The sequence below is a fragment of the Thermobia domestica genome, chromosome 3 (genome assembly GCF_964235325.1).
Source record: "Thermobia domestica chromosome 3, izTheDome1.hap1.1, whole genome shotgun sequence".
Taxonomy (NCBI): Eukaryota; Metazoa; Arthropoda; class Insecta; order Zygentoma; family Lepismatidae; genus Thermobia; species Thermobia domestica.
The window spans coordinates 268,621,346-268,647,887 of record NC_137456.1 but is presented as its reverse complement, the minus strand read 5'-3'; the positions used below and the strand labels follow the sequence as shown (position 1 = coordinate 268,647,887).

General features: G+C 33.6%; 1 protein-coding gene across 1 annotated transcript in view; it reads left to right on the top strand.

The window, feature by feature from the left end:
- LOC145681650 (uncharacterized) overlaps positions 1-26,542 on the top strand; it is a 297,353-nt gene that overhangs the window by 170,340 nt on the left and 100,471 nt on the right. The gene's annotated exons all lie outside the window — the stretch shown is intronic.

The window sequence follows — 26,542 nt, the reverse complement described above, 5'->3', positions numbered from 1 at the left end:
TTTGAACGTTAGGTTTGGTCTCCAGACAGAACACAATCACTTAATGTAGAAGAAAACATACTGCCAGGGGCTTCAATGATAGCTGATTCAGAATGTGACATCAAAGTCACAGAATTCAAAATGGTGGATTCAATATAGTGATTACAATTGCAGAAAGAAGTCTTCTTGTTTGAAATGCTATACAGCTGAGCGAAGAACAACAATAGTTGGTAGGCCTTACTACGAAGAGGTTGAAAACAAATTTGAAACTCCCTTTGAGGTTGCATTCAGGAAATGTTTGGGCTTTCTCCCGATACCTATACTGTATACTTCCTACAGAGTGTAAACTATTCTTTCCTGTGCTTGTCTCCCGTATTATTCCTGAATTAGATCTGTATATTACCTATTGCCCTTGTCTTTCTATTCCTAATCTCAGATGTAACTTCTACAGTGTAGTTTTACTGTTTTCATTATTAAATTAATGCATGCAATTCTCTTTAATATGATAGAGGCCTCGTGATCCAATTTCTGTCATTTTTTAAGACAGTGCGTAATTGGCTCAACATAAAATTAGAAATATCGTATTAAAAAGAACATTTTATTAATTTTACATCTACAATGTTTCATAAAATGTGAATACCGTGAGTACATTATTCATCCTGAAATTTTGGAATTGTCAAGAAGCATACTTGGTAAATGTTAGGACTTCAAATTCACCTCAAAGCTTGGGAAGGTATATTTTGGTAGCCAGCATCTAAATTTGAAAATTTGTCAAAAATAAAACTGAGTTAATATTAGGAGTTATTTCCTTGTTACTACATAGGTACTAATATAATTAACTCAAAATTTTGAAATGCGTCCATAAACTACCCGTACCTAAATTTGAGAATTGTCAGAGAAGAACATTTGATTATTGTCAGTTGTTTTCACAGAGAGTAGGCACATTTGTCTCAACCCTAAATTCAAAAAGAAAATGCAAAACGTAATAATTTATACTTACTCTCTATCTATAAGGTATATAAGTCTGTAAGATACTAAGCTCCAGTTTCGTGCTTTCAGGAATAAAAGTTTTCAAAATATATATTTAAGTAATACGCATTGACACGTACTTTAAGGTTTTATTTAATTTGTATTGTAAAATTTAACTTTGTTGTTATATGCTCGTATAGCTAGATTCAGAACTTTTTCTCAATACTTCATCCGCACATTGAGGTCCACGTGTTTAAATTCGGAAAACGTGTTTTGCTTACGATGGTTCTTTGGAGCATCCGTAACCTGCTTCGTTCTAGCTGAGCAGAAAATTCTGAGATCGAATGCAAGAGGAGACATTGGTCACTTTTTACTTTCTAAGTTCGTGCTAGTATATACCCACACCTAAATATATACTGAATGTTAATGTACTATCGAGTCACACCTCCAGACTTAAGTAACTGGCGTGTTCCCACCATGACATTTCTGAAGAAAATGACGAAACTCGAGCAGAGCAATGTGAACTTTATATATGTGCTTTTCGCTGAGTAAATGAATGTTGAGCTTTGCAATTGTGATCACAAATCACCAAATTTGTCTCCCATCTTCTGTACAATGTAAGGCCAGTTATTGGGCCAACTACTATTTCATTGGTAATAATTGGTTGTTAAATATAAATAATTTTTTTCATTTACTTATTATTTCGCTGCATGGAATTCTTTACAGGAGTGTTTGAATCTTATGTTTTGTTTGCAGAGAGTACAATATTTCATAATGAGACATCTCTCTCTAATATTAGATAGCCTCTCTCGTGCTAACGTATAACCCAGAAGTCTTGCAGCTTTTCTAAAACCTTTCCAGAGAAACTAAGGGAATTTCTTTAAGTCCTTATATTTTTCTATTTTATGGTTGATTTCTGGTCAGTGACACACTATGGGCTGATGGAAACTTCATCAGAACCTCTTCGTGTTAAAGAAGAAATATTTGTTTTTGTGATTTATCAACTGGCGAAAATATTTCGACTCGGTCAAATGGACGAAACTTCTGGAAATACTTAAATAAATTGGTTTAACCGGAGAAACCGATGACAAATTTACAACTTGTGCGTAGGACAACAATTGAAGTTTCGCTTGAATGAGAAGAAAATAATGGTGACTGAAAGAGGACTCAGAGAAGGTTGTAGTATGTCACCCCAATTATTCAGCATTTACAGTGAATTTTTAATGAAGGATGCATTTATTGTAATTGGGGATTTCAAGATTGAATAACAGAACATTAACAAGATCAGATATGCAGATGTTACGGTATTTGTAGCTAGAAATGAAAAAAGGAGTACAGAAGATGGTAGACAAAATAGTTGACACTGACAAGCAAAATGCATAGGAAATCAACATGGAAAAATTGAAAATCCTGAGGATATCTGTTAGAAACGGGCCGTTAGGGGCATAGTAGAACAAAGATAACTTGAAGAGGCATGTGTCAACTACTTTGACGAGAGATGGTTGTTATACCAAAGAGATTATGTCAAGAATTGGTATAGTCAAAGAATGATTCAACAGGAAATGATCACTCTTAGCTAGCAGTTATAATATTCTACTAAGAAAGAAGTTGGTTTGGTTTGTTTCAGTTTAACATCCTACGATTACGCCTGGTTGGCTAAGGGACTCCTATTGATTATGGTGGAACGCGAAAAAACTTTTTTTCGTTCAACTGTATCCCTACTGGGAATCGAACCCGAGGCCAAGCGCACTAGCCACTAGGCCAAGCTGGGGTCCAATTAATTAGTTGGTGAAAATGTGTCTATATATAGAAGATTGGACTGAATGGTACAGATATATAAACATTAAGAAAGTTAGAGAAGAAATATTTAGAAATGTTCGAAATGTGGTGCCAGAAGAAGACGAATATTCAATGGAGGGAAAACGGAAAGGGGAGACAAGAACGCTTCTAGGCAGCATCCTTCGTAGTAATGGTAATTGCATTGGATAAATATTGAGAAGAAATTGTCTTCTTCATACCTTCACACAAAAAAATGAAGTTAAATAGGAAGGAAAGGAATAGGAATAGGAAGGAAATAGAACTAGTCGATGATTTAGAACAAAATATTGGTAGATAAAAAAGAAGGTGAAGATCGAGAACCGTAAAAGAAACACTCCCAGGCCCAAACCTGAAACTAATAAATCCGTCATTAGTTAGTCCTAGGACCTATCAAAAGCAGAATACTCAGTAATAATAATAATAATAATAATAATAATAATAATAATAATAATAATAATAATAATAATAAGTGTTTAAAGGAATTCTTGAGATGTATCTGCACTCTTACGGGGATGGGTCATATAGCCCTCATAATGAGTCAGATAAAGACAAACAGAGAAAGGCAATACAGATTGCTGAAAATGTAACCCACTACTCCTTACCAATGATGTGATTTTGTGGGAATTTATTTTTATTTTAGACGACGCAATACCTAAGTTAAAATAAACTGGATTATGATTTCTAGAATGAGAAGAATTTTTCGCTTTACGATTTCCGTTGCTAAGGTTGAAAAACATTATTGTATTATAATTTCCGTTACCTTATTATTTCTTTCTTATTTAATCTTCGATTGAACAGTATCTTCGTTCGATATACATATTTGTGTTTCTAAATTATATTTTAATAATTTCGGAACATAAGCAATCTGGAATAACCAGTCAAGAATGTCATAGTTCCTATAAAATCTTTATTTGAAATTGTTTTGTTTAACATTTATTCGTTATATATATATATATATTAAATAATAAATCATTTTGAGACATTTTCGTTTTACAGTCTTCACTCAATGATTTTTAACATTTCTAGTTTATCAACAATTAAGTTCAAAACACCTACTATATATGAATACACTTTAAAAGATATTGAATTTCCTAATATTTTATACCTGATTGGAATCATCTTAAATTGTGCAAATTTTAATCCGTTTAGCACAAATTTAAAGTCTTTAAAAGCAAATAATTTAAATTCTAGATTTTAATTTAACGACGTGTTTAGAAACGTATCATAATGTCCGCATATATCATGAAAGAAAATTCTTCATTAATTTATAAACTTTTAATTTGATGAATTTTGAGCTTTTGTGTGAGCCAGGAATGTCTTTCGTGGAAACTTGAGGAGGCAGCATTCATATATATACACTTGCCTTGTTTTACTTTATGTCATTTACGATGTTTGGGTTGGGCCAACCTTTGACGCCAACCTTTCAAAGATTACTTTAATGCCAACCTGGGGTCCGTGCGAAATCCAAACAATAACGTTGTTAGTAGGCACTTTTTTTATTAGGTTTTATTTTTATTATATTGTTGAGTACAATTCCTCAGTTGTATTTACTATAATATAGTATAAATAAACACAATATATATATATATATATATAGTGCAACATCTGTGAACGACGATACATTCTGCTGAAATTTTCCACATAATACATTTTTTTATTTCTACGTATTTTCTGATCGCTCACGGCTTTCAACCATTTAACTATGGATATCCCTTTTGCACCTTCTCACTATACCAGCAAGTGTTGCTATCTGAAGACGCAACACACGGCGAGCTCAGTGCTTCTGAAATAAATATTCCAAGATATATATCTCATTCATTATTTAACCATGGCTATACAGGTCACTTCACTAGATCTTTTACATTGCCTCGTTCATGCCCTACGTCTTGACAATCATATATTTTGTATTTGAATGATTATGATGTTTCAGTATTGCACACTCAGTAAAATTTTATACCGTATTTTTCGGTCATATTTGAAATGTAAACATACGAAAAAATCTTCCACATGTAGGTACCAGTTATTCATCCATTGCTTACAAATTTCCAGATCTGTACAAGTCATAGAAATTCAGAACGAATATTTCCCACAGTTCACGGAATGCTGATATCTTTTCTTTTTCTAGTTTCTCTTGGCTAGTTTGGATATTATGAAATCAACAAAAGCCAAGGAGACAGTAGAACTGATTCAGCTACGTCGTTGTTTGGAATATTGGGCACGCATTTTCACTTCGCCACAATTCATTCAACCCTTCTCCTGCCGATTTTGAAATAGGACCAAAAAAATGAAGTCTAAGAACTCATATATTTCAGTTTGGTCGTTTCCTGAGTTTTATTCCTTTACTTTCTCAACATAGATTCGAGCTTCTGTTTCCTGCACAATTAGATTTGCTGATTCTGGAGTTTGAAAACTCGGAAGGCACGTAGTTCATTCTGAATACCTAATTCCGCTGGTTTGAATTTCTTGACAACATTTTGTGCTAACGTCTGGTTTTCTGGAGAATCCTGTGCACTTGATTTTCTTCCACGTGGAGCTCCAAGTTCGTTAGTTTTTTCTCCGTGCTCTATTGGCATGTCTAAAATTTGACTTGAACGCTGCGGAGGGTCAGAATCAGATAACAGGTCTACGCCACTTTCATTGGAGCCACCGGTATTCCATTCCCCAGACATTTCACGTTCATTCTCGTAATGGCTGTCACCCGATTCAATCTCAGTTGTTTCGCTATTAGTTGCTTTAACTTTTAAGGTGGATCACTACCTCGAAGTCAGTATAAGCCTTAGTTCATTGCCTTAACCAACTCGTAAAGAAATGGCACATATTATAAATATTGCACTATAAAATAGAGTTACGCGTCAGCTACAACATAAGATACTATTTCCTGTGATTATGTATTCTGTTATCTAAGAAAAGTAACATATAAGAGGAAAACCTGATGAGTTTTAAGATATTTTGTGGTGGACAAACACCGTGCTCGTGGGTTTTCTCGGGGTTCTCCCGTTTCCTCCCACTTTCTTCATTCCACCATTTCACTCATCTCTCATTATCGCCGTCTCCTTTAGCCTAACTGGCATAACCCTGCGACGTAAAACTCAAAGATTTCATTTCAATTTTTTGAGTTTTAAGATGAATACGCAAGATGGCGCTTGCTAATAGATTTTGCTACTCCTGTTCTAAATTTTATGAAATATTTATTTACAAGCATACATTATTTTATAAGCAGTTGTCTTATTACGGAATATGGATATTATATGACCATTTTTCGTGTTATGATTTACATTCTATCCAAATATAATTCTATGTTTACGGAAATAGTTTTAGCGGCTGAATCTCATGCTTGCGCAGGACGCCATAATGATTCGTTGCAAAACTTGCATGTCTACTGTTGCAGTCACAGTAGTAGGGTAATTCCTTGTTAGTGTTTCAAGTCCAGAGGCGGAACCTGTGAATTGTGACAAAACTATTATAAATAATAAAAGTGGAAAATGGGGAAACGAAAGGAATCATATACAAAAAAGAAGAATCCAACTCAAAGTAAAAGATCGAAGAGCCATAGGAAGCGAAGACATAGGGAGAATAATTTGAATAAACAGCTAAGCGCTTTTCAATTTAAAACTGTTTGTTTTCACGTAAATATTATGCACACGTGCAATACAAAGGTAGTTTATTTTGACAATCATTTTGAACGTTAAGTATGTAATGTGCGTTCTTTCTGTTTTCTTCTTTCCTTTTCTATCTTTATTTATTTTTGCTGAAACTCATTTTGCTTAGGTAAAATATTATATATTTTTGAAAACACTTTATATATGTTTTCAAACTTTCATATATACACGAATAGTTGCCTGAACGCATTAGTGGAAAACACTAATTAATTTCGCTTACTAGGGAAGATCGTGGGGTGTTACTCTGGCTTCAAACTGACACTATGATCAGTTGACTCCTTTTTATATATGAAACAGTTAGGCAACCGGAGAAATCCTCTTGCGCAAGCTTGTTCGAATTATGAGCGTTGAAAGTTCAAAATTTTAACAGATTTTGAAAAAGGTTTGAAGTAACCACGCTTTTTGATATACACGCCTCAGTTTTGGTACTGGGGTGTTTTCTTGGGTGCTCGACAAAATAGTGAGGTCAAAACGTATGTATTTTGCAAGATAAGGGAACTTACTGAGGGAGGATTGAAGGGTAATGGCGTCTTACAACTTGCAAATTGTATTATGTTTGGCACACCGGGACAATAGGCTAATAAAATGTATTTTCCACCAACTGTATTGTCATTCAAATGTCACTTTTCTGTGTGGCCAGCTAAACATTAAACATTGACATTTGTCTCCGAAACGCTTTGTCACGGAATTAACTTGAACGGGACTCCCAACCCAGCCGACCTCTGTGCATTGTTTAGAAAATAAAATATTTCAGTTTAACATCCGATAATTATACCCTTTAGGCTAAGAAAAGCGATGATTAATGCAAGTGAATAGTGGTGGAAGAATTGATGGAATGAGAAGAAGGGAGGAAACAGGAATACCCCAAGAAAGCAAATGGACATGATGGTATTCATTATGGAAGACGGTTTTAATATCTCATCCATAGTCATTTTTTATAATTTTCAACGGATTTAATGGCGATTATTTGAAAATAATGGCCAAACTTCAGGCGATACTTTACGGTATTCCGCGAGAAATGTTACCAAAATACAAAAAATCTGCTAGCGATTATGTATGCAAACAGCGGTTTTCTCGAGAATAAAAGTCACCTGGTTCACTTGTTTGAGCGCAAATTTCCGCTAACCATTTTTTTCTTTCCTCAAATTTTTCGGTCAATTGAATATCTTAGAATATTTCCTGGAGATTGACCAATATTTCCCCACAATCGACATTCCAATTCGCTGAAAAGTAAGTACATGGCTGGCGATGATGTATTACAACACAGTATTCTGCCATGCATAAGCATAGGCCGACAGACTTCAAAGTATACCACCCAGGAGTTCCACGGCAGGCCTGTCTGGATCTGCGCGAGCTGTTTGAATCGCATTTCCGCACTATTAAGGTCTAACTAATAAATAAAATACCAATGGTGTAAACTAATATTCGTATTCACCCTCAATGCCAGCCTTAGTAGATAATTTATTTGATTTAAGTTCATTTTAACAATAACATGATTTTCGTTTCCAACATATGATACTATATTTTAGCGTGGCCCAGTGCAAATTTTTTGCTAAACAACTGATCCGGAGAAAACAACACATTGGTGACAGAGCTTTTTTAGAAAATATTGGTCTCACTCCTAGCTACAGAAGGGGAAGAATCAGGCCTGTATCCAGCACCAAAATGTTGGTGAAGTGGGCGATCCAACCATATTATTGTTTATTTGCAAGCCTACCGTGAAAATTTAAAGGCGGCAGTAAAAATTTAAGGGAAGTCGGGCCCCCTGGACTACCCATGGATACGAGTCTGGGAAGAACACTACAATATCGATCATCACAAGTTTCATTGTGAATACCACGACGTTCTTCATTGAGTTTTGCACGCCTTGCAAAGCGTTTTCAAGACAAATGCTTTGGTTCAATTTGAAGGAGGCTACACAGAAAGTTATATTTGAATAACAATACAGTCGAATAGGGGTGTAAAATACATTTTATTAGCTTATTGACCCAGTATGCCAAATGGGGGGCAATTTGCAAGTTGTAAGACGCGATTACCCTTCATGCCCTTCCAAATAATTGCCCTTATCTTGCAAAATGCGTAAGTTTGATCTTACTATTGTGTTGGGCATCCAGGAGTACTCCCTGTTGACAAACTGAAGCGTCTATCTCAAGAAATGGTTCTTCAAACTTTCTGCAAAATCTGTTCAATTTTGAACTTTTAACGCTCATAATTCGTACACGCTTGCGATCGAGGAATCCTCCGGTTACCTAATTGTTTCATATGCAAAAAGGCGTCGACTGAGCATAATATCGATACGATGTCAGAGTAATATCCCGCGAAATTTCCTAGTTAGTATTTAAAAAATTCATAAAACCGTAAAGCTTATTATTGTTTTCCTATAATGAAAAGAAAATATGTATATCTTCAGTTGAGAAACGCAACCACTCATGTAGAAACGCAAATCATTTTTCTACTCAGGAGCTGCAGTGGCTCCGTGGTAGAGGATTGACATCTTGTATGTGGGGTCACTGGTTCGATCTCAGCTTTGCCAGCTGGGCTTTATGGTGGGCAAACACCATGTGTGTGTGGGTTTTCTCGAGGTTTCCCGTGTGTTCCTACTTTTCTCATTCTACCATTTAATTCATTCTAATCATCACCGTCTCGTTTAGCCTACATGGCATAACCAAAACGCATGATTGTTTTTCTTTTTGTAATGTCCTGTCATTGTGTTCCGAAAGAAAGGTGATGATGATGACCATGAATGAAATAGTTGAATGAAAGAAAGGGAGGGATCCGGAAGAAACCCACACATATGGTTTGTCTGTTCTCAACCACAAAGCAAACTTGGTACGAACTGGGATCCAGCCCAAAATCTTACCCACCAGAAGTTAGTGCTCTATGTCTAGCTCTTATTGATCCAATATTTTGTCCGTAAGTTATACGTGTATCACTTGCGGTTTCACCATAAGAATAAGTAGCGCAGATAGAATCTATGCTTGGGACGCTGAATCTATACCAACAAATAATTGCTTGTTATCACTTACCGTCTTTGCTCTATGTAAATTGAAATTGTGATAAGGGGCAATGCAGAGCGACTGGATGAAGCAGCTACAATCACTGGCATAAGTCATGGTTCAATCTATATCATTTTCCACGCTGTCCTCAGATTTCGGAATGTGTGCGCCAGGATGGTATCATGCCGACTGATAGACGAACTGAAGCAAGATGTGTGACGAGATTTTGCTATTCCGCAAACTTTCAGAAGAGATGCGTTATTTGGAATGAAATATGGGTGCGCTATTACATTCCGGAGGTAAAACATGAAGTTTTTAAGTTTTACGTCCCACGGTTATGCCGGTTAGGCTAAAGGAAACGGTGATTATGAGAAAAAAATGAAATGGTGGAATGATGAAAGTGGGAGGAAATGAGAGAACCCCAAGAAAACCCACGCAAACTATGTGGGTCCACCACAAAGTTCACTTGTCGCGAGCTGGGATCGACCCAGGGACCCTAAGCACCAGAGGTGAACTCTCTACCACTGAGCCACCACACCCCCATTCCGATAGTAAGAAAGCGAGCATGCAATAGAGGCAGTATCCATTATCGGACACAATCATCTACAGGCAAGTTAGTACTTTCTTCTGGGACCAAAAGGGTGTCATTTTGGAGCATTAGAGCCTACGGAACTCATAGTCAATAATAGCTTGTATTCCGATCTCCAAAAAATCGTAAATCTACTATACGAAGTAACACGGACTTCTGAAAACAAATTTCTTCTAAACATAACAATACTCGGACTCATACTACTGCCTGTGTAATGGCTGCGATCATGGAAAATCTATGTTCATCCTCCTTGCGTACCGAATCTCGCCTCAGTGGTTTTCACATAATTGTATCTCTTAAAGGCACTAAAGAGAAAGAAGTTGCAATTTGATGAAGAGGTACAGCAAATGGTATATTACTGGTTGCGTAGCGAATCAAAAAATAGTTCTTCAGAGGCATTGGGATACTTTGTAAATAATGGGAAACTTATATTGAGCGTAGAGTGAATTGTGTAGAAAAATTAAATTAATGTGTTTCACAATCGCTCAATGTTACAAGAAAAAGTTTTAAAGGCTTTTTACATCATAAAACTAGAAAATTGTTGTTTCCGTAAGTATTGGATACGAACGTGGAGATACAATTTTAACAATCGGTTCCTAGGTGAATGTCAAAAAGCAATATGCTCTGTCAACGATAAGGCCATGGGCTAGCGGAGGCAAGGGGAAAATGGCTTTACCCTGCATTTTCGAAAAGTGTTTGGTTGTTTCGAAACGTTTTTATCCAGAAACACACGTGAAGGCATATTATATTTACACCCATTAGTATATTTAACATAGGCCTATTTAATGTAGTGCAAAAGTTATGCAATATGCTTCATTAATAATTATTTTGCATTAAGCGTTATACATTTCAATGTATATCTGGCTTTTGCCAATTCCCCGCCCTTGGAAAAATCCTGCAGATGTTTCTGGATACGTGTTCTTATTTGGAACTGTTATAATCTTCAGGTGTGCATGTATAAAATGTGATCGTCTCAAGACACTTTTCTATTGGTAACTCACGTGGAAACATCGCATGTGTTGCAATATGCTCTACCATCTACTGAGAAAGTTTTACCCTAAATCTGACTAGCGATCCAGCTTAACATCCACAGAACGCTTTCTTTAGAGAGTCCTAGACAAGACACTGCAACTAAAAAAGCACAACTTTCTTACCGTAATTTTGACCTGAAATACATGATGTGCTGTATATTTGAGTAGTAATATACTCTGGAAACTTTGAGATACAAATAAAATATGAACAATTTCCTCACAAATATTATACAGGAAGTACACGTTTTGTTAAACTGAATTTATTTGTTTCAAAAAATATGTGTATACTAACATTCAGTAAGGTATCCAAATTGTAATAGAAAAGTAACATAAAGATCGTCCTGCCATCTGAAATTTTTTAGAACAACACAACGCATTTGTCAGAGGAATAAATATTTACTTTTATTTATGTTGTCGTCGATAGGAACTACCAATTAGCAAGCTTTATTTATATATCGGCGCATATGGAAGCATGGAAAACCACGGGGTCCGTATTGACCCCAGGTATGCTAAATACGTTTTGGTTCTTAAATATTCTTATAATTTCTAAATTTAAAAGCATACAACAAGTAAATTTTTATGAGTGAATTGAAAACATCTTGAAAAGAGATTTCCTGGGTCGTGGAAAAGAATATGAAACAAACAGAGAAAATGTATGAATATAGTGAATCCTGGGGTCCGCACGGACCCCAGGTTGGCGTCATAAGTTTAATAAGGTCTGCAAAATATTGGAACTGTTACACTCTAGTACTCATGCAAGCCATTATGTCGCAATCTTTACCTAGACCTTTTTTTTTTGATGATTCACAAGTCTAGGTTCGGCCCCACACAGAGCTATTTGTAGAAGTTTTAGGATAGACAACCTTACTGCCATATATTTGCAACACAGAAACATCTTAATGGATAGTTTATGACAGAAAATGATCAATTGGTACAGCGTATATCAAACATACGTTTCTCGCAATTTTCCCCATAAACTGAACAGAAAGAACCACTAGAAATTACAGAGGTTTATACCTTAATCATACAGTTCAATTCTCTTTTCTGGCAAATTTTAAAGTTCAGTATGTGCCATATGCTACGCTACCCAAAATTTAAGAGCGGGCACAATGGAATCATGTAAATTGCAAGAGGTATATATCCCGTATCCCGTATATACGGGAAGGAATATATCCCGTATCAATTCATATGATGGATTTAATATATATAATGCTATCAAAATACATCGTAAATAATAAATTATCTCAATGTCTGATTACGTATCGAGCATATGGCAATACTATATCTTACGTTTATAATCTTACAGCTGTTGGATTGATGGGAAAATCCTTCTTTGACCACTTGATTATACATTGGTATATTTCATAGCGCTACAAAACAATTGATTTTTAAACATTTATTTTCACCAAATATAACGGGATTAAAAAAGCGTACTCCCGAAATTTTAGAGGATAGTATCTATGTTCCTATAAAAGAAAATGTTCTCCACACATAATCATTTTTAATTTAGGATGTTAAAATAGGTAAAATATAGATTTGATGTTTAAAATTGTGTGCTTTATCAACTTAAACTTGTGTGATCTTTAGGGAGGTTTATTCCTAAGTCTATACTCTATTCTCTATATTTTACCTATTCTTTCTAGGAAAAAATAATTTTAATATTTTATAAATTTATATGGGGTCATGTGCATCTCTCCGCTAATTTCAAAGGGAGAACATCACCTTACGAAAATTTAGAAGAGTAGAAGTTAGTGATATCATTATATAAAATCCGGACAAGTTATATACTTTTCTTATCACAGACAGAATCCTAAGGACGGACTCAGTTCCTTACTATATCTTTTAGGTCTGGTCCTTTCTCCGTGCATTTTTGAAACTGTCGGTGCGGTTTTAAACGTTACAAATGCAAGAAGCATATGTAATTTCGTTTCAGGCAAGCATGAAAGCACGAATGTAGACAGTTACTGTAATTTCAAGACGAAATATGGGACATTATTTTTATTTTATTGTAGAACGATATAACCATTTATGGATTAGAGAGAAATCCTAATTACATACATACTACAACGATAAACAATCTGTTTCTAGTGATTGTTAAGTTCTTAAGTGCTAATCGAGTGATTAGTACCAGTCCAAGGCGTATTTTGTTTTATCCATGAATTCAATGTACCTGATAGTATAAATTTCTTCTCTAACAAGGGTGGTAAGTCGGGCGTCCAAGTCCATTTTAAATAACACTTTAGTACACATTCTTTGTTGTTCATAGACTAAATAAAGTAATCGTTTCAAGCTTACGTTTTGGTTAAATTTGAATGTTTCACTGTTCGAGCAATTTTTAAACGCTCAGCGTTTAATTACCCAATAAGTGTTTCTTTCATGGAAACAGTGTTTGCCAAAGCTTTCATCTAAACTGCTCCAATTCAATTCGAAACTGCAAGAATTTTCAAAACTAAAATATTTTAATAACTAAAAATTTTTCGATTTAAGAAGTATTAAAATTAAAAAAGTCAAACGAAAGTTTTCGAACAAAAGTTTTAAACCAAGATTTTGGAAATCTAAATAAAAATCATAAATCAAACTTTTCTCGAACTAAATTTGAAACCAAAAATGTTTGAACTTAAAATTTACACCAAGTTTTATAGAACAAAATATTTTGAACTAAATACATTACAATCCCTCAAATCCGAACTAATTGGGGCTGAAACCTGTTCGGATTTCGGGGGGTTCGGATTACCCGGGAAATAATATTACGTACTTATTTCGTCACTGAATTGGCGGTAAAACAACGACTGAGGTTAGACAGGGTGGCCCAGTGGTCGAAAGGGCAGGGCAGCGGGTGTACACTCATGTCCAAAATGATTGTCGCATATCTATAACTGTCTTCTTGTAAGAATATAATTAAATAATGATTTTGAATAAGCATTAAGTCTAAAAATGTTAAAATCTTAAAAAAACTAAATTTGTGTGATTAAATCAATTTTTTTTCATTTTCCAGCTGTAGTTATTTTTTTTTCTCCTGAGAACGTGTTCGGATTTCCCGGGTTTTCGGATTTCCGGGGTTCGGATTTGAGGGGTTGTACTGTAGATTAAAATGAAATTTTGGAAATCTATAATTCTGAAATCAAACTTTTCTTTTAATAAACTTAAACCATTGAAACTCAAGATTCAAAATTAAAATATTTTCCAATAATTGGAACTAAATTAGAAAATTTAAACCAAGTTTTGAAAAATGAACAATCCCTAAATAAAATTCATTTTCAAACTAAAAAATTTCAAACAAATTTTGAAACTTTTCTCAACCAAAAATTTAAAACCTAATCTTGAAAAACCGAAAATTTTGAAATCAAATTTTCTCTAACTAAAATTTTAAAATTTTCTTGTTCAGGATTTTCAAACTAAAAAATTAAAACCAAATTTTGAAACTAAATTCTAACCTAATTTTTCGAACGAAATATTTTCAAACTAATAATTTGAACTAAATTTTGTAAAAATATAACTGAAGATTTTCAAACTCAAATCTTCAAACCAAATTATGAAATTTAAAACTCATAAACCAACATTATTTCAAAACGAGGGAAAAATCAGTGTTCGGCAAAATACGATTTCAAGACAGAATAAAACATATTTTTTTCAACTAGTTGTATTTAATGAAAGGTATTTGTTTTTTTCATATAATATCATTATTTACATTTTTATTTTATTTTCAAGAATTTTACAATTATTTTCATACATTTTTTCTTTTCATAGAATTTGATACAATAGGGGAATCTTGTTCAATGAATGCGTTGGACATGTCGTTCTCGAATCTTGCAGACAAATGCTAAAAAGGAAAAGAAGAAGCAATATATTTCGCTACAAACTTGTTTCCCTAATATACAAAAAAACTATTACATATTTATTTTATTACACGAAAGAGAAAGATATAAACCTCACTCCTTAAAGGTGGATGTTTTGCACTTTCTGCTCACTTCCTCTCTTCTTCCTCCGGATTTTAATGTACTCGAAGACGGCATTTGTCTGTTGCTGGTGTTGCTGCTTTATGATAAAGGAAATAAGGTAAAAAAGGAAAGGTTAAAAGACTATGTTACAACTGGAAAAAGTGGCTTCATCAAGTATTTACAGATCTTTATCTTTTTCTTGCTTTAGTTTTTGTTTTTTAATGTAAACGTACGGAACCTTATCATACGAATTAAGCTGTCTAAATCGTCGTTTTGTATATTGGATGTTGTAGATTTTGTTCTTTGCGAGTGATGATCCTATGGTCTTTGGTGCATGAATCTTATGGGGAATGGTGATTGTCCCTTCTCCGCGGCAATAATTGGAAACGATTTACGGTGTTGAAAATTAAATGTCGTCCTGCATCGTAGTTTAATGTAAATCCTCTAATCTTTCACATATAGCTTGTGACGTTGGTGTCAGGATTATATATTTCTAAAGCTTAATGGTTTCCTCTAAATTTCTTCATGTAGGTCTGTTGTCCATAAGAAATTATTTCGTCTGATAAACATCGTAAATAAGTTGAAGATTCAATGGTTGGCTCCCCAACCTTTTTAGTGAAGATAACAGAATCCGTGTCAAAGTACAATACATGTTCCTGCAATAAGTCCTAGTATTTTACAGCTCCAGATGTGCCTGACGTGTAAACGCTCCAAAAACTACACTGGTTTTATGAAACATGGTATCATTTGTGGGATAACATCCACAACATTGCAAGATTGAACGTTGGGATAGCATCCTCCGTATTGCATTCAGCAAAAGCTTAAACGGACTTCGTCGTTCAGGATTTCATTTCATTTTGTCCGGGTCCAAAGGAACTCTTTAACGCTTCCGGACGGTTTGTACAAATTTCACTTTATCTTCTTCGCTGGGACATGTACTTGGCCATCCAGAAGCTTCCATTTCTGATTTGAGAAACGTATCTATGTATTCTTGAAAAAACTACATGTTTTGTTATGCGTGCACGTTGATGTTAGTCTAAGAATTCATTTCTTCAGCACAAGCGGCACACAGAAAAAGAGTAATATCTTGTTGCATCGATATGGGAGGAGGCCGTGATAAAGGTCACTCATTGGAAGGTTCGTCGTTTTGATCAGGCCATTTACTTTACTGCTTGGTGGCATATTCTCATCTTCCTGCAGCTAAATTAGTGGGTTTCCTACATGGCATTTATCGCACGTATTGACGAATTGGTACAAATTAACAATATCCAGACATCTTAGTTTTCCTCCTGTATTGTCTTCGACTTGACGGTTCAGTTTCAAACAATTGGTCCTCCCTCTCAAAAAAGTTTTCTTTAGGGTTTAAGAGGTTGCGATTCAAGTACGGGCGAATCTTCAAATACTTCGCTATTGTTGGATTTTGCTTCAATAGTTGTGTAATCTCACACTCCGAAATTTCATACACAAGGTACCACAATTCGCGCAGTCTTGCATTTTTTGTTGGATGCACTCACAACAGAATTCCACGATATCTTCAGGATTGTCGTCGATGGGTAGATTACGTCCTGTAGCGAGGCAAATCGGACAGCGATGATAGAAACAATCCGCATGGTAATACCCGTGCTCTTGTTTTCATATTGCTATTGTTAACTTGTACTGGGTTATTGAAGCGGTAGCCTCTTTCTTGTAATCTTTCAGTATTTTTACATCTGGTCTTCATCTCTAAATATGCAGATTCTTGTAGTACGTTGAATATAGATGCTAATTAATTTTTATTACTTCCTAATTAAATTAAAGTGCTGAATGATAACTGATGTGTATTATGATAATTGTTAAGTAGTCAATATCATTGAGTTGACAGAATGTGAATCTGGGCCATGACAGGGAATCGCTTGAAAATGTTTTCAAATGTCAATTACATCAACAGGTCGAATATAAATCCCCCATACATACAAACTACTAACACCTAAATACCTCAGTCACATACAATATTTATTTCCATATTCACATTGTAGAGACACTGAGAATAATATGGTATTAATTATTATAACGTTTATTTCATATGCCTCCACGTTTATAAGTTACATTTCGTATCTTTCTAATTTATCAGTTAGGTGAACAAAATAAGGTATTTCCGGTGGAGAGATTTGTACATTCTATACATTGATTGCGCGAATAACATGCTAATTTTCAATATTAACATATAATTGTTACAAAACAGTCAATATTTTAGAATTAGTATTACTTCTACATTTTATTGCCATGAACTTCTGAGCAAATTCTAGTAAACGCAAAACAGCATTTAATCATATTTTATTATTTCGGCTATTAGTACGGTTAAGTTTGCTATTGTTCTAATTTAAACTGCCAAATTTAGTGTTCCTTATACGCAGATAACTACTATTTATTTCTGTTGAATTAATAAAATCACTTATACAGAAATCACTTATGTTCTAAACTGGGTCACTTTTCCTGTAGATGTTAACATAACTTAATGTCGTTGCTAAGGAACGATTTTCTTTTTTTTATCGAATAAATATAAAAACATTCATAGTGGCAAACAGAACGAAAAAAATAAGTTTCTTCTTTAGAGAAAAATAACCTCTTAGTATTTCAGTATTTTATCTAAATACCTACTTAAGTGATATTATATGGTAGATTCATTCAATTTTAAACATAGATTTGTATATGATCATTTCTTGCATTTCGACATATTTTATACAGTGGAATAAAAATAGTTCAATTAATTATAAAAGAATAGAAGTAAACATGTGAAACAGCAAAAGTAAAAAATAACGAAAACTAAAGTTCAGACCTTTCCGGTTCTTCGTAGTAGACATCAACTCGCAATTAAGCAGTAAACACTTCATTTTGTCAAGCTGCTTATAAGATTAGTTTGCCTTCCGTTTTTCAATATAGAACAGCCATTGCTTTGCAACAACTGATTCAGTACTTCCCATCGATAACCATGTGACGGTAGAATTCCAATGGTATTGGGATTGATGAATTTCGAGCGCTTGTAATCGTTGTTTTCTCCAAGATGAGATCACGTTGGTATCTGCTTCAAATGACGTCATAAATGAAATACATGCTTGTCGCAGTACGTTGGCATCTTCAATGCAATAGTTTATTATTTCCTGCTGGAAATAAAACGTGTTATTACGTTGGTCGTATTAAATAGTAGAGCGAGAGCGTCGTACCCGTACTGAATAAACACATCCAATGTGCCAGCCACGACTGATGTAGAGTACTCAATTTCTCATTGCCGCCTGATATGTGTTGCCGGAAGACTCCAGGACGAGTCGGAATATTCATTCTACTGTAAGGAGTTGTATTCGCTCTCTTTTAGTCCCCTTTTTTTACTGGTGTATTCGTTCCATATTATGACCTCCATTTTGAACCCCTATATAACATCGTAGAGATTACAAAAGAAAGGCTATAAGCATTTATTAAGATACCAGAGCTGCTAAAAGAGAAGGGTTTATTTTTTAACCACTATTTAAAACAGCAGAGAACACATAAGGCTCCGAACCAATAGCAGGGGTGGACACTTTCCATTTTATGGTACCTTTTATCAACCGTTATATAGGAGAGCACAGAATACGTAAGACTATGAACACATTCTCTAACCTCTAATTAATATAGAAGAGATTGCAAGCCCTATTTATCATAGCAGAGCTAACAAAAGAGTATGACGTACTTTTAACCACTATTTAACACAGCAGAGAATACATAAGACGATGAACCAATCGCAAGCATGCACTCCTTCACTATTACCGTACCTTTCATCAACCCCTATGTTAAGTAGCAGAAATTACACTAGAAAAGCTACATAACTGAGCATACGTAAGTTTATGAACAAAATGTCCAACTCCTATTTTACATATCAGAAATTTGACAAGGTATTTTATGAGATGTTTTTATTGGTGTACTTGTTCCCTTTTATTACATTTTTACAACCTCTATATAATAAAGGCGATGAACACATGTCAACCCCTATTATGAAAATGTACAAGCACTGTTTTAAAGCCATAGAAGAAAATGCATAGAACTGTGAACATATATTCCCATCCCTGGTTAACATATTAGAGCTTACACAAGAAAAACTATAAGCATTATTTTTAACATACAATAGGAGAGATTATAAAAGATTATGGTTCGATCTCTATTACTAAAGGCTACAAGTACTGTTTTCAACCCTATTCACATAGAAACCGAAACCCTGTTTTAGTTTTTGCAACCATCATTTTACATAGATTTTTGAACATGGTAATTACGAAGATTCGAATACTTTATGTGCGATATGTCGTTTAAAAAATAACCAATTTGCAAAAACTTCGGTATCTAGACGTTATCAAACATACTGATTACGAATATTGTATTCATTTTTACCTATTACTTATAGTTTTTGAGATACGTCCTTCTAATAACAATTTAACCGATCTACATAAAATTCGGTGTACAATTGTTTTCGAGCATGCTGATTTTGACTATAATATTCATTTTTACCTATTCCTTACAGCTTATGTGGGATACCAAACTTTATAACAATTTTAGCTGTTTTGGTTCAAACTCGGTATATAGGGACTTTCAAATATGCAGATTACGAATGTCACATTCATTTTTACCTATATCTTATAATTAATTTGGAATATGTAATTTTATTCAGTACAACATTTAAAGTCGAGATCAAAGATAAAATATTTAATCGTATATAACTAGTGAACAAAATATTATAATAGTGTTTTTACATTCAGCAATATGGCATTCAGTACTACGAATTAAAAAAGAGGTCAACTCGATGTCAAAGGTGAAATATTTAATAATGCGTAACACGTAAAACGGTGCAACATTTTGAAATTATGTTTGCAGTTTTTTATATAAGAACGCAAACTATTTTATGTAAAGAAAAAGAGAACAATATAAGAGAATGTTAAATTTGTCTAATCCTATTAAAAATAGCAGAATAGTTAATGAGGTTACATTAAAGACTTCAGTCTTTTTAAGATACTTTATGTATTATAGCAAAACTAGACAATAAGTACCATGACTCTCTAACGACACCTGTTTAACATACGAAAAATCTATTTAACCAATTTAATATACTATATTTCCTCTACCTTACATCCTTCAAAATATATTCTCGTAAACGGTACAATATAAAAAGATTATGACTTTATATTTGGAATTAGAGTATTGAATAGTGGTGTCCGTCTGTGCTCGATGTAACCCATACACTAAAAATTTTGTAACAGGCTATTAAATGTAGTAACTATGAACCGAAATGCAACCTTATGTTCCCGGACAAACCATAGTTGAAACTTTCTTAGAACTTTGTTCTATATAAGACATTTTTAACAAGTAGAACAAGTACAATATTATCTCAAATTTTATATAGTTTGGAATTTTCATTATGTATTTATACCTCTGTTATACTATTTAAGAAACAAAGGAGGGAGGTTTTAAAAATTTGTCCATTTTAATTATTTGTAGTGCAACATTTATAAATTTAAATGTAACTCTCTAAGAATTTTGTACCTTTATGTGCCATTTAAATAGAACGTGATAATTTGTGTTCGATATTAATTGTTTTGTGTCAACCAGAAACAATATAATTGTTTCAATAAGAAACAAATTCCATTTTTTAACTAACTGAGAATTTTATACCACTTTTACAATTCATGTAAACGAATTATAAAATTTAAATAATATATTCCATTTAATACGAAGCTGAAAAAAGTAAAAATGAACAATTTGACTGTCCTATTTACTGATGTACCAAACAGAAAAAGAACAAAGAAATGCAATTTTAACTAAGTGATAATATTATACCTTTTGTATTATTCACATAAACGAAGGAAGAAATTTGAGTGCCTTATTCAATCAGTACCAAGGAGAAAAAAGGTGAAGAATGAATAAATCTGGATATTTATTCACTTTCGACCAAAACAGAAAAGAAATAAAGAAATACCATTTTAAGTAACTAAGAATTTTACACTCTTTGTTCAACTCAAATGAAGCAGGAACCAAATTAGAGTGACATATTGAATTTATACCATGCACAGAAAAAGGGAATGTCCATTTTAACTGGCTCAGAATTATATACTGTTCAGTTCCGAAGTTTCTCGCTCTCCAGTGTTTCTATATGTGTGTGTGTGGTTGGTCGCATACTTCTCTCTTCACATAGCGTAATTTGGATGAACAATTCCTCACAGCGTAGCTCTCTCCTTACCCATGTACAAGCGGAACTGCAGAGCAAAAAACTACATTTTACAATTTGCATATTTTACTATAAATCGACATTATTCACCTCATACACTATTTATGTGTAATCAATATACTCTTAATAACCCAATAACTATCAAATCAGTTTCTATCAGGAGCAAGTACTTACAAGTTAGTGTGCTTGGGAAATATTTTTGGTCTAACAGTGTATTCATACTCATCCATTGTGTGAGGGAAGAGTAACGATCACACAAAGTGCGAACAGTGTTTTTTTTAAAAGGTGAGTCGATCTAGAAAACTTTGTTATGCATTATGTATAATACCCTCTATTTTGTGATTTCAGTGTAACAAGTATACCATAAAACCAATGTTTTTAATATTCTAAAATGATGTGCTTCATGTAGCAATGCCAATTTAGTTCAAAACGTATTTTTAAGGAAATAATGCAAAACGAGTGCGAAAGACGAGTTATTGTGCAGTGAAGTTGTATTTTCGCGGCTAATAATGGAGTGACAATATATAAGGAGAAACTAGCTATCACAGTGGAACCTAAAGCTTTCACCCTGAAAGGATAACTTTTCTCAATGTGGATTATGCGAACATTTTTGTATATCCAATCATTAATACTGAAATTAATTGCACGACGCGGGTAGTACGACTAATAATAATATTCGCGCGCGATCACCGATATTATTATGGGCCATTAATCTCACTCGCAACGAGTATTTCCTCTGTAGGAAATCATATTTGTTTTTATAAAGTATAAGTGCTTAGAATAAATTAATATCGTCTTCGTCATTTTAATTCTCTCGTCCTATTAAAATTAGTATTTGCATTGAAAATTGAGTGGTCAAAGTTTTATAAGGTATGAGACTAATGTTATTTATGTGGTTATTACCAAAGGAAGGGTGTTTCAATTAAGCTCTGAACATATTTGAATGCAGATTTTATATTAATGTACCTACAGTATAATTAACATAGTGCAGTGCAAGGATATATTTTCTACCTATAAAAATATTGGGTGTTAAAGTTGCTTACATTTTAATTCTGTGGTTAATGTCCCGTCATTATAAGAGACGTATTAGATGATCGGACCAAATATATATGAGATTTTTGGGTAATAAATTTCAATGTACTACTCTAACAACAACGTAAAGCCGTGTCACTGACGGTGGGGTATCCTGATTAGTCCCTAATCTCCGTTATGTCTAAAAGTTCCCTTACAGGAACATAATGGTTCCAATCACAGTTTTTTAGTATATCTTGACATCCGAACCTTCAACCGTAGTAGTGTAAAGTAGGGGTTGAAAAATATGTCACACTCTTTTATTATCTCTGCTATGATAGATAGGGGTTGTAATATCTTCTATGTCAATTACGGGTTGGAAAAAATATTCGTCGTCTTACGTATTCTGATCTACGCTATATATGGATTGATAAAATGTACCGTAAAAGTGAACAAGTACGTCAATTTGATTGGTTCATAGTGTTATGTGTTTTCTGGTGTGTTAAAATGGGGTTTTAAAAATAAGTTATACTCTTTTATCAGCTCTATCTTAAAAGAAATGCTTGTAGCATTCCATGTGCAATCTTGCTATTTTGAAAAAAACTGGTCGTAAAAGGGAACGGATACACCACTAAAAAGGAGCAGTAAAATTGAACGAATACATCCCGATACAAAGAAACGAATTTCACGACACGTCCGGGAGTCTTCTGGCATCACATATCAGGCAGCACGGGGAAATTGAGTCATCTGCATTAGTCGGAGCTGAAACATCGTCTGTATTTACTCAGTGGTGAAGAACCTTCACACTATAATGCTGTTGTAAAATTGGATAAAATTGTATTTCTCTTCCAGGATAAAACGTCATTTCAGGAAGTGGTCAAATATAAATTTGATTTCCCATGCTTTTGAAAAATGCGGGCATCCGTTTGTTGATGGTAAATTGAATACTTTTGTCAATTTACTTAATGCCATACTTAGTAAATTCAAAGAGTCGATGAATGTCAGATTATTTAGCGTTAATGTTAGTATTTTGGTCTCATTTTATATGACGGGAGGTATACATAAAGAGTGCTCTACCATAGTCTTTACAATAAAATGTCCATCGTATCCTTTCGAATTGTGCGTAATGTAGATAATTCTATTTATGTTCTGATGACGTCCCCGCAAGTACTGAAAAAGATCATAAATTCTATCGTCTCCTTGAAAAATATGCTGCCACTGAGCACAAGTACTGCAAGACTGCTTGATATTGACATTTTCAAAACATAGATAACATTCTTCTGCAACAACTAAATTAAGAACATGGTATCGTCAATTTTCTTCTCCTATCTTTTTATATATCACAAAGAGTCAATAATGTTTAATGCTTTGTTTGCATTCATAACTGAAGGAACATGAGCTTTCCAACTTTGCCTTGCCATTATGAAACATTCATGTGAAGCAAGAGCAATCTTCTTACATATATTCATTGATGATTTTTCTTGCAAATTTTCCGATCCATAAAATCATACGAAGATTATTTCTACATCGGTCTTTAACCGTAAAATTTATTAGTAATAAAGAGTGGTGCGAGGTAGCAAATCTTCTGACACATTTTCCGTAGACATTTTAAGATAAATTTCGAAGTGAAATTTTTTTTAGTTAGAGTTGTTTTAAGCGTCCAGTTTCATTTCCTCGTTGCTCTGTTTCCAGTTGTTTTAAATATGTCGCGTGAAGACTATACTATTCGACATTAAGGTATCTAGAATGCATTATCTCATTTTTCTCTCTTCCTTCCTGAGCCCTATTGTTATAAAATATCGATTTTTTATTTTTGTGATAGTGCATTGTCTTTAGTTTCCAACATCAAATTCAATAGTTTTATTGCAGCTTTTCGGACTTCAAGATCCAGAATATTTTATGTATAATACTCTACTCGTAAAAGTGAAACTATATACTGGATGTTTAACAGCAATTTATGTAAATCATAATTCGTGAATTGATGGGAATAATTATATTAATAATAATAAACCAATAATATTTATACAATAATAAATAAATAAAGCTACTTGATGAAAAAATGAATTGACACGAATGGAGTTGGACTTCAGTGTGCGATTTGGTCGTTTCGTATGATACGACTACTTTAAAATACTTCATGTAAAGCTGGTATATTAAATTACTATTTATAAAAGATAATACTTTTGCTATGTATCCTTCACTTTTAAATATTTGAAATCTAACAAATGTCTTTGCATATCTTTTTACATTCTGTAGAATTGCAAAATAACGTGTGTTATAATTTCTATTTCCTAGGATGCGGAACAAACAACAAAACCTCAGTCTAGAACTGAAGAACGTTTTGAAAAATTTTTCTAATTCTGACAGGTCTATTAGACCTGCTTCTGAGTTAAAGGAGGCATGGCTTTGTATTTCGAGTAGCCTCTCATGAAGGGATCTTAATTCCATAACATGTTATTTTTGTTATTTTTTCGAATTTATTCTCTGCAAGACTGTCGAGGTTCTTATGAACAGAAGTGTAAATACTTGGTAAATTTGGATAGTCTGAAAAATGACAGAAAATCGAATTTAACAAAAAGTATATTATGATTCTGTCCTTAATTTGGGAACTGTACTAGGTGTACTTTTAAACTCATTCCTTAATTTGAAATTTCCTTAGAAGTTGTGACTTTTACCTTGAATATCATAACTCTACACGTCATATGCAACACTTTCTTTTCATTACAATCAGCTGTAGAAATGAAAACTAACTTATGCCTAACATTTCCATCAATCAAGGACAGTTGTGAAGTCTCTGTAGATCAAAACAGGTCTTTGTCTAGGAGATAATGTATCGAAATTTATATATTTTACGATTTTTATTTTTTATTTTATTTAATTTTTTTTTATTTTTTGCTCTTTGAATCATATTCATGAACGCCACAAATCAATTATTTTAAAGCTCCTAGCGTACATAGCTTATTATTTAACAACATAGTGAACGAGAAAAAAACAAAAGCATACTTTACAGTTGTAATATATTAAATTATGAAATGGAGAGTATATTTTTCTCTCAAATTTAATTCACTATAATTTATATTAAGATTTTAACTCGTGTAATGATGAAGGTTCAAATTATTCTTAATAAACATAATAATACACTGCAATTACTGTAGCAATTACTTTAAAACTACAATTTGGTGGAAAAATAATTCGGTGGAAATCGCCCTTCTCTGCTGATTGACAGTTTCGATAACACCATCACGGCTCAACTCCTTCATGTAAGATGTCATATTAAACTCGCGAAACGAGTAGAGAAACGCGTTTTCTCCCTCTGTTTGAACTTAGAAAACTCTGGAACCATGCCAATGCTTTTGCACGTCTTGATACATTTTATATAACACAAAACCAGTTTGTTATATATCTGTTTCGTTAGGCTGCGGGGCCCACCTTAAAACCTCCGCCTAACTTAGGAACGTTTGAAAATATATCGACGAACTTCTAAAAACCATGCTCTTCGTTAAAGACGTAAATGATAAGGACCTCATGTAAGGCCCTCCTTAGGATAAGTTTTAGTATTTGATGTAGTTTTACATGAACGGATTTGCATTAGCTAAAAGAATAGTGGAACTTCAAGTAAATGTTCGGGATCGATAAGTAGTAAATAAATTATATTTAGACCTAGAAAATTCTAATTTCAATGCACTTCTTAATATGCTTTAATTTTAATGTAAATACTCTTTTTAATAAGCAAGTTCTGTGAAGAAGGAATTAGACGTTTGAATAATAGGGAAGTGAAGTAGGTCCGTGAATGAAATCAAAGATTAGAAACTTATGTTCAATTGTCTCATATCATTGAATATTTTTAGTTGTCTTTACCGTAATCGTGCTCTCTCGTTCCTCTTACATGCAGTAGAAATAGTGAAAATGAAATATATACACTGACTTTAGAAGATGGTTCGTGATATAAAAGGAAACATAAAATCTTTTCCTTATTGTCCAACTTCGCGTCATGTAAAAGTGACAGGTGTGGCAACTTGGAATGGCAAAACGAATCATTACAGTTGGAACAAAACAGAAAGATATGCACGTACTTCGGAAGGTGATTCGTGACATCAAAAAAAAAAAAAAAAAGAAAAAGAAAAAAAGAAAAGAAAAAGTCCTCTTGCATGTCGAATTCCGCGTCCTATACAAGTGAAATGGAGGCCAACTTGGAATCGAGACTGAAAACCAGGCTAAATGAACAGAATGAAGAGATGTACTTTCATTAACCTCTAAAGGAGCACATCAGTATGATGTAGTTCTCTTTTAATTTTTAACTTCGAAAAATTCGTAGATTTTAAACGTAGTCGT